A 9,084-nucleotide genomic window follows, 5' to 3' on the forward strand; every position below is an offset into this window, starting at 1 on the left:
AATGTAGAACATAGTCCAAAACATCACTGCTTATTACACAGATGTGAGCAGAGCTGTATCCACGGAGACATGTCTTTTGCTGTATGGTTTAGTAACTAGAAAAAAAAGTCTATAGCTGGTAGACATCACGATGTTGAGTGATGTCACCCCCCACTAGATAAGTGCAACGGTAATATGAATCATGTTTATTTCAAAAAATCTAATATGCATTTCTGTAAAAAAAAAAATAATCGTTAGAAATTACTTTACGTATTATAAAAAAGAAGCACTTCATCGTCTTGTCTGATGCATTCAACAAAGCGTTCTAATCATGACCTCGCCCCAGCCCCCAACTATTCCAATTTCCGTAGGCGGGAATTATTTTAATGATATTCTAATGGACTGCTTTGTGACATCACAAATCCCATAAAACAATGCTGTATTCCAAACGAGCCGGTCCTTGTAGTTCTTAAAAAGGGATTTTTAAAAAAACTGAGTCTCGCTTTGGAGTGGACTTTGAGATTTGTAGTTTTGAAGATCTTTTTATGCCCAAACATAAACACTACACATGGACTAAAATGAAATGAAATGGACAAGCATAGTAGGGTCCCTTTAAAGAGAACATGAACATTTTTTTATTATTATTTTTATGCATGTTATTGATTTTATTGTTGTTGGTGTAACATACTGACAAGGACTTTTTTTTAAAGAAATAATAGAGAATTTGATGAATTGACTGCAACATACACAGAGAAAACTTGCTCTGTAAGCACAGGGTCATTGCAATGAGACCGCAGTGGAAGTGGAGGGTTGTGGGAAGAAAAGGGCACAGAGAGTCAAATTCAAAGAAAAGATTCATTTCTGAAGACCCATTTAGATTAAGAAAATGGACAGAGCAAGGAGTGTTTGGCCTAATGTCTTTGTAAACAGGATGTTGACAGTTCAATCTGAGTTTTATTAGGGTGCACGGATCAAGATAAAGACTCTGTTTGCTCTATTACTACTATAAGTTCACTTTCAATCTCTCTTTTTGCTCATTTTGTATTTGTTCCGAAATGAACGAGCAGCAACCTGCAGTAATATAGCTGTTCAGCTATTAAGAGGGTTTTGAGAAGCGAGTAATATCAGAGGCAAATCACCTGATGTGATCCTGCAAATGAGACACTGTTAAAGTCTATCCCACAATCCTCCTTGCTGCACAATGAGACAGAACAGGACAGTGTCACATTAATGAGAAAGAGAGAGAGAGAGTGTGTGTTCTTCTACCAGGCTGGTTAATGAAAGCAGATCGGACTTTCTGTCCACCGGTGCTGTCTGATAACACCAAAAAGGCAGAACATATTTGAATGCTACATCTCTCAGTGGAAGATTCACAGCATGCAGCTATCCACAGGTTGTCAGGAAGTCTGCATTTTCTGCAGGGTCAAAGCTAAATCAGACCTTAAATGACAGACTCACTGCTGGATCAAGGGCTGTCACCTTTAAAAATAAAAATAAATAAAAACTTATTATAAAGACCATGCACTTTGAATTATACTTCATTCTTTAAAAGCAAATTCAATATAATACTTCTGTATTCTTTCAAACATGATTGAACAGTAATTGAACAGATATTGTAGGAATATAATAATCAATACTATACTATTCCAGCAGAGATCTCCTTTGTGTTAATACTGTTTGCGTGTTTGATCTTCCATCTGATTTAAACAAAATATTATTTCTCGCATGTTGCTTTTTCTTAGTTCAGGAGACTTGAATGAATACAGTAATTCACCCACAAAAGAAAATTTGCAGAAAATGTGCTCAGCCTCAGGCCATCCAAGATATGTGTAGATGAGTTGGTTTCTTCATCTTAACAGATTTGGAGAAATTTAGCATTACAGCACTTGCTCACCAATGGATCCTCTGCATTGAATGGGTGCCATCAGAATGAGAGTCCAGACAGCTGATAAAAACATTGCAGTAATCCACAAGTAATCAATATGATTTCAGTCTGTCATTTAACATCGGGTGAAGTGAATATCTGTGTTTTTAAGAAACAAATTTATAGTTTTTATTAATAATTTGAATTAGTTTGCTTTTTTAAATTTTTTGTAATTTGTATGTACTTTTGTTTAATTTTGTTTAATTTTAATATTAGTTTTTATTAATTTCCAATTCCAAATATTTATAATTTTGCTTAAAATGTATAATTGTAATAAATTTAATCCCCCGATAATCACCAATGATAACCCTGGTGAATAAGCACAGAGGTTTACATTAAATGCCACCATCTGCTCTTTCAATCCTTTTCAAAACTTTTCCCATTAGTAACCTAAACCAGGATACTGGGGGAGTATTTCCTTTCCATCAGATTCTGCATGAAGCACTTCGGGACATATTTCCTGGTCAAGGTGATTTGGGCACGGACCTCCACTGGGGATCTGTATGCAAAATAAATAAATAAATAAATCTGTGAGTAAGCAGAACTGCTGTAAAGTGCAGGAGGCCTGAGAGAGAGCGCTCCGGGCATGTGCGCACCGTCATCTCTCTGCAACGAGGAGTAAACAAAGTGTTTTGACTGCTGCCAGGAGGAATAGACTCTGTCTCTGACATCCGCCTCTCTCACCTTCTTTATTCTTTGTTTTATTTCCTTTTCCCTTTCTCTATTTTCCCTTCCTCATGGTCTCAAAGGAACCATCATCTCCATTTTTCCAGTTTTCTCTCAACAAGCAAATAATGAAAAATATGGCTGATAATTAAAGGAATCTGTGAATGTGAACACAGGAAACTGCAACCAACAGATTAACTGTAACCCCGCTGTTTAATTGATGTGGTCTATACAAATTTGCATTTATGTTTGTCTATGTATGTGTGGCAAAATACCAAGCGGCATCCAGCCGTCTCCCTCGGAGAGTGTTTCTGAGAGTGTAAAATCTGAATGGAGACAGCAGAAAGCACTGTGCGCACACATGTTGAATGCACAGAAACTAAACAAAATCTCTCATTTAAATTGCTCTGTTATTGCTCAGTTTTTGCACCCTTAAGCCAGACTTAAGAACACACACACACACACACACACACACACACACACACACACACACACACAGATATATATATATATATATATATATATATATATATATATATATATATATATATATATATATATATATATATATATATATATATATATACTGTTCAAAATATATTTGGACACTTTTTGGTTGTCTAACATTTTAACTTGCTCAGTGTTCATGTGCTGAACATCTTAAAATCAGTCGGTTTAAAGTTACTGCTTAAATTATTAATAAATAATAAATTCATAAATTATTAATAACATAACAAGAATTTGGCCTCTTAAACATTTTTACATAAACCCTTCTACTGTAGACACAAAACTTTTATGCTCTGACATATTTCTTTGTGCTGCTGACATAGGTTGTGCCTGACTTGTTGTCTCCCAATCCCTTTCCTCTTTCATCATTTATTCTCTCCTCGTATACAGACAGCTTAATACTTAAATAGAAAAAAGGTCAAAAACATTTTAGTGGTTTACATGTCCCTGAATGTGTGTTGGCAATTGTAACGGAGTAGTATGGTAAACCTCACTCCCCGATCTCTAGAGACGCACTAGCGATAGACACTAGTGGCTGTAGCCATTTAGCCTCCTTGTTAGTGGGTCCGCCTCCCATGCCGGAATACCCGTATGGAGCCAGAAGAGTCTCAATAAAGATAAATGCACACACTACATTCACATATGCACACACAGGATTCATAGATGCACACACATGATTCACAAATACACACACAAGATGCACAAATGCGCACAAAATTCACAAATGCACACACAAAATTTAAAAAGCACAGAAGATTCACAAATGCATACAAAATTCAGAAATGCACACAAAAATCAGAAATACACACACAATTCAGAAATGCAAACAACATTTACAAATGCACTCAAGATTCACAAATGCACAGGACAAGATTCAGAAATGTATTTCTGATGCACACACACATATATCTTGATTCACAAACTGCTTGCGGTCTGTGAACTTCACTGCATTTGTGTGTGAATTTTGAGACTCCCCTGACTTGGCTCGACACACAAATGCTTTTTTTTAAACAGGGAATGATCAGCAACCAATCAGATATCTCCCTTCTTTTAGCCAATCACAAGAATGCACCCCATGTGGGGGGATTGTTTACTTATAAGCCAATCACATGAACGTGTTCACACAGCAATTGTATTAAATTGTATGAAAATACAGATGTTTAGATTACAATTCAGGTTTATTTTTTATTATTTTTTACTAAATATAAATTTAAAAATGTCTCAATACATATAGCCCAGTGACTGCAGAAAAAAAGTTAACCATGGATTCATAAATTTGCAATAGGCAATTATTTCATTTTATTGAAATACTTTAATGAAAGTAAAAAAAAAAAAAAAATGTTTAAAGTGAAAGTGAAGTGACATTCAGCCAAGTATGGTGACCCATACTCAGAATTTGTGCTCTGCATTTAACCCATCCGAAATGCACACCCACAGAGCAGTGAACACGCACACACACACTGTGAGCACACACCCGGAGCAGTTTAAACCTTTATGAATATTTAAATATATCTAAATATTCTTTTGGATGCAATATAGAAGTCACTTTAATTATAATATTCAGTCCCTACATGAAGAGAGAGTCAGTGGTCCGCTGCGAGAGGAAAGTGGCTCTCTGGCTTCGAAAAGTGGGTCTCCGGCTGTCGTTCGCTTAGGAAAGTGAGTTGATCGCTGCGTGAGGAAAGTGAATCGTTCGCTGAGGAAAGTGAGTCGCTTGCTGGGTGAGGAAAGTGAGTCCTTCGCTGCGTGACTCGTGAGGAAAGTGAATCGTTCGCTGAGGAAAGTGAGTCGCTCGCTGGGTGAGGAAAGTGAGTCGTTCGCTGCGTGACTCGTGAGGAAAGTGAATCGTTCGCTGAGGAAAGTGAGTCGTTCGCTGCGTGACTCGTGAGGAAAGTGAATCGTTCGCTGAGGAAAGTGAGTCGCTCGCTGGGTGAGGAAAGTGAGTCGTTCGCTGCGTGACTCGTGAGGAAAGTGAATCGTTCGCTGAGGAAAGTGAGTCGCTCGCTGGGTGAGGAAAGTGAGTCGTTCGCTGCGTGTCTCGTGAGGTAAGTGAGTCGCTCGCTGGGTGAGGAAAGTGAGTCGTTCGCTGCGTGACTCATGAGGATAGTGAGTCGTTTGCTGCGCAAAGTGGGTCGCTGGCTGTGTGAGGTAAGTGAGTCGTTCGCTGAGGAAAGTGAGTCGTTCGCTGCGTGAGGAAAGTGAGTCGTTCGCTGATTGGCTTATAAGTAAACAATCCCCCACGTGGGGTGCATTCTTGTGATTGGCTAAAACAAGGGAGATATCTGATTGGTTGCAGATCATTCCCTGTTTAAAAAAAGGCATTTGTGTGTAGAGCCAAGTCAAGGGAGTCTCAAAATTCACACACAAATGCAGTGAAGTTCACAGACCGCAAGCAGTTTGTAAATCAAGATATATGTGTGTGTGCATCAGAAATACATTTGTGAATCTTGTCCTGTGCATTTGTGAATCTTGAGTGCATTTGAAAATGTTGTTTGCATTTCTAAATTGTGTGTGTATTTCTGAATTTTGCGTGCATTTCTGAATTTTGTATGCATTTGTAAATCTTCTGTGCTTTTTAAATTTTGTGTGTGCATTTGTGAATTTTGTGTGCATTTGTGTATCCTGTTTGTGTATTTATGAATTATGTGTGTGCATGTATGAATCCTATGTGTGTATATGTGACTGTAGTGTGTGCATTTATCTTTATTGAGACTCTTCTGGCTCCATATACCCGGGTTCGAGCCCTGCTCGGAGCGAGTGCGAGGAGCGTCAGAGAGGACCCGGGAGAGAGGGGTTACACAATAAACCGAAAGATTTTTTGCTTCTAAACTAACACTGCACTTTTATATTTAATTTTATATCACTGATGTCACAGACCTAATAAACCATCACTAATTACTAAGACTAATTAAAGTTCTTAAACTCTATTGATATTCGTGATATTCATTCTTATCTGGATTACCGTAATGTAAGTGGATATTAACATGAGCTTGAAAGTTCGCCAGGTTTCCTCAAGGTACACAGGGAGGAAGTATGTGAACCTGCTGTTGCATGTTTTTCTCAGAACGCTATGAGATTCATGTGTTTCACCCTCTGACAGTTACACCTAATTATTTTCTTCCTCTTTTAAATCAGGCCTTAAACCATTCCTTGCGCTCTCTCTCTCTCTCTCTCTCTCTCTCTCTCTCTCTCTTTCTTTCTCTGTCTGTATATTAATCACCATGGCTAAATAAAAGCATGCAAAAAGGTCACAGTGTTAATTAAGAAACCGCCCGGTGCTTTTGTCATTTTGGATCAGGTGGAGTGAGCATAGTCTACACACAAACAGACCCTCGTAGAAACCTCCGTACCATTATTCTGTGAACCAACACACACACACATATAAACACAGAAGGTGCTACATCACAGAGGCTTGTCCTAATTAAAAAAGGCCTGTTCTCCATGCGGTGATGCTCTTGGCAGTGGCACGCCTCTATCCAGCCAAGCTAATGCCAATCTTAATTACATCTCTGATTCAGCAGACAGAGAGAGAGAAAGAGAGAGTGCACATACGCTCAAACCGCTGTCTGCACTCCACGCAACATACTGCACAATCACTCAAGGTTGCTTTGAATATCTTCAATCGGATAAACCACAAATCACAGAGGGAATGGCAGTTGGTCTGGGCAATGGTAAAATTGTACTGGTAGAGTGGTTGTTTTTCAATTATCCAACCTTTAATCGGTGATCTGAAATTGATTTTCTCTCAGAAAGTTGTAAACACAGTCTTGTGCAGTTTTGTGTGGCATTTACAGGCAAACTGTTGGGTGTTTACAGGCGATTATTGGTCAAGAATCAGCTTTGATTTATCATTGTTCAGCCAATTGTGTTACTATATCTTGTTAAATGTCTTTGTTTACCTTTGCAGGTATTTTTACATTTTTTACAGGTCATGTTAAACAAACACTACCACCGCTTCTAGGTCAGTGAAATTGTTGGTACCACTTTACAATAAGCTCCAGTTACCATGAGCCAATACGTAACAATTTTTTTACAGAATATATTAAAATGGATTATTGTTCATTTATAAATATACGTTGGTTTATTCATTTGTATTAGTTCATGATAAACACATTTGAATTTATGCAAGGTTACAAATATATTAGCATACACTACTTTTCAAAAGTTTTGGTGTCAGTAAGATTTATTTTATTATTATTATTTCTTTATTTCAGTGAACCTTATGTTTACCAAAACATATTTTATCTGATCAAAAATACAGTATAAGCAGATAAGCAGTAATAGTGTTACATATTATATATTTATATAACGCTTTTCTGGGCACTCAAAGCACTTTACATAAAAGGGGGTATTCTCCTCAACCAGCACTCAAATGCCATATATTTTTATGTTGTGTATATACTATGGACTGTGTGAGAACAGGAATTTCTTTCAGACATATGTTTATGCTCCTGACCCCATCACTTGACTCCGCAGGGCCATAATGCACATGACTACACGCCTTCTTTAGCATGCTTACTGACCCTGCTCTCCAACCATCCTCTCATCTTTATGCCTCTCCAGTCTTTAGAGCAGAGTCATGGCCTTTGGGCTCTCCCCAGCGACGGCTTTCAAGGCATGTGGAAGTAATGGACCTGAGTTACAACTCCCACCTTGATCAGCTAGTGACAGTAATGAAGAGATTCTCTGTCTTTCTCATTTTCTTTCTTTCTCTCGTCTGCCTTTCTGACATTTTCCTCTCTTCCCTCCATCTTTTTATCTTTGTGAGCACTTTATCATTTCAGCCTTGCTGTCAGGGTTATATTGCTACCCGTCTCTGTGGGTTCTCTCTTGCTCCATCTCTCCCGATCCAGGATTTGTATCCTTCGGTTTTAATGGTGCCATTGAGTGAACCGCAAACAATAATGAGGTAAGTGTAAGATTTTTCTGGATCGGGAGCTTGGCTTTGGCTCCTGGGTATGAATCCATTTGCCCCCTGGACAGATTTTACACAGGCAAGGGAAAAGTATCCCAGATTAGACCGCAGGACATTTACCTTGAGCTTTGGGTAAATCCCATCTCAATCTAGGCGGTTTGCAAGGCTGAAGGCGACACATGGTGCTAGTCTAAAAACAGGAAAGAGCAGGATCTCTAGTTCCTGCTATGATGTACGTTTTCATTTTCCCCTCATATATGACCGGTGCATAAAGTGTGAAGATATGGAGTACTGTCAATTCTGTCCTATTTCATTTACACTACCATGAAATAATCATGTCATACTAGCAACTCTCATAAACTGCTCTCTGTGTCTTTAACTATTGAACGCTGCATTAAATTTGATGCATACTGTAGCTATATTTAGTCAAGAACTGTCTATTCAGCTATACTGGGTTGCCCTGACCAATTACTCCTCTTGATTTAATATAATGTTGAGGAGTGGTCAATGTATTGTGCACCAAAAGTGATTAGTTTGGCAAGCTTGTTTACTAAAGATTCAATGTCATGATCAGAATGCTGCAGCAAATTAAATAAACCCACCTGTACCATAGTATAATAGTAATACAATCACTTTGCAATTAATTTAATATTTTTGTGCTAAAATTTGCCCCTAAATATAACTTTTTCCCTAATTTCATTGTAAAATGTAGTCCAATTGCATACAGCTCCTCTTTTAAGAGCATGTATTTTTAATAAATAATAGATAGATAACATGCTGATTATTTACATTTGAGTATTTTTATCAGTGTCATCAAATACACTGGAAAGACACTTTTATCATAGTATAATAGTATTTTATTTATTTTTTGCAATTAATTTGGTATTTAATATTCTAAAATTTGCTTTTAAATAGCCTTTTCCTTAGTGAACTTCATAAATGTCCCTCTTTTAAGAAAATACGCAAGATGCAATACATCTTAAATATAAATGTATGTAACATGCTGTTACTTTAATACAGTATATATTACTTTTACATTTGGATTCTTTACTAAGCTGTTGTTTCTGTGTGTCAAAATGGACAATATATCTAT

Source organism: Carassius gibelio, chromosome A5 (assembly GCF_023724105.1).
Source record: "Carassius gibelio isolate Cgi1373 ecotype wild population from Czech Republic chromosome A5, carGib1.2-hapl.c, whole genome shotgun sequence".
NCBI lineage: Eukaryota > Metazoa > Chordata > Actinopteri > Cypriniformes > Cyprinidae > Carassius > Carassius gibelio.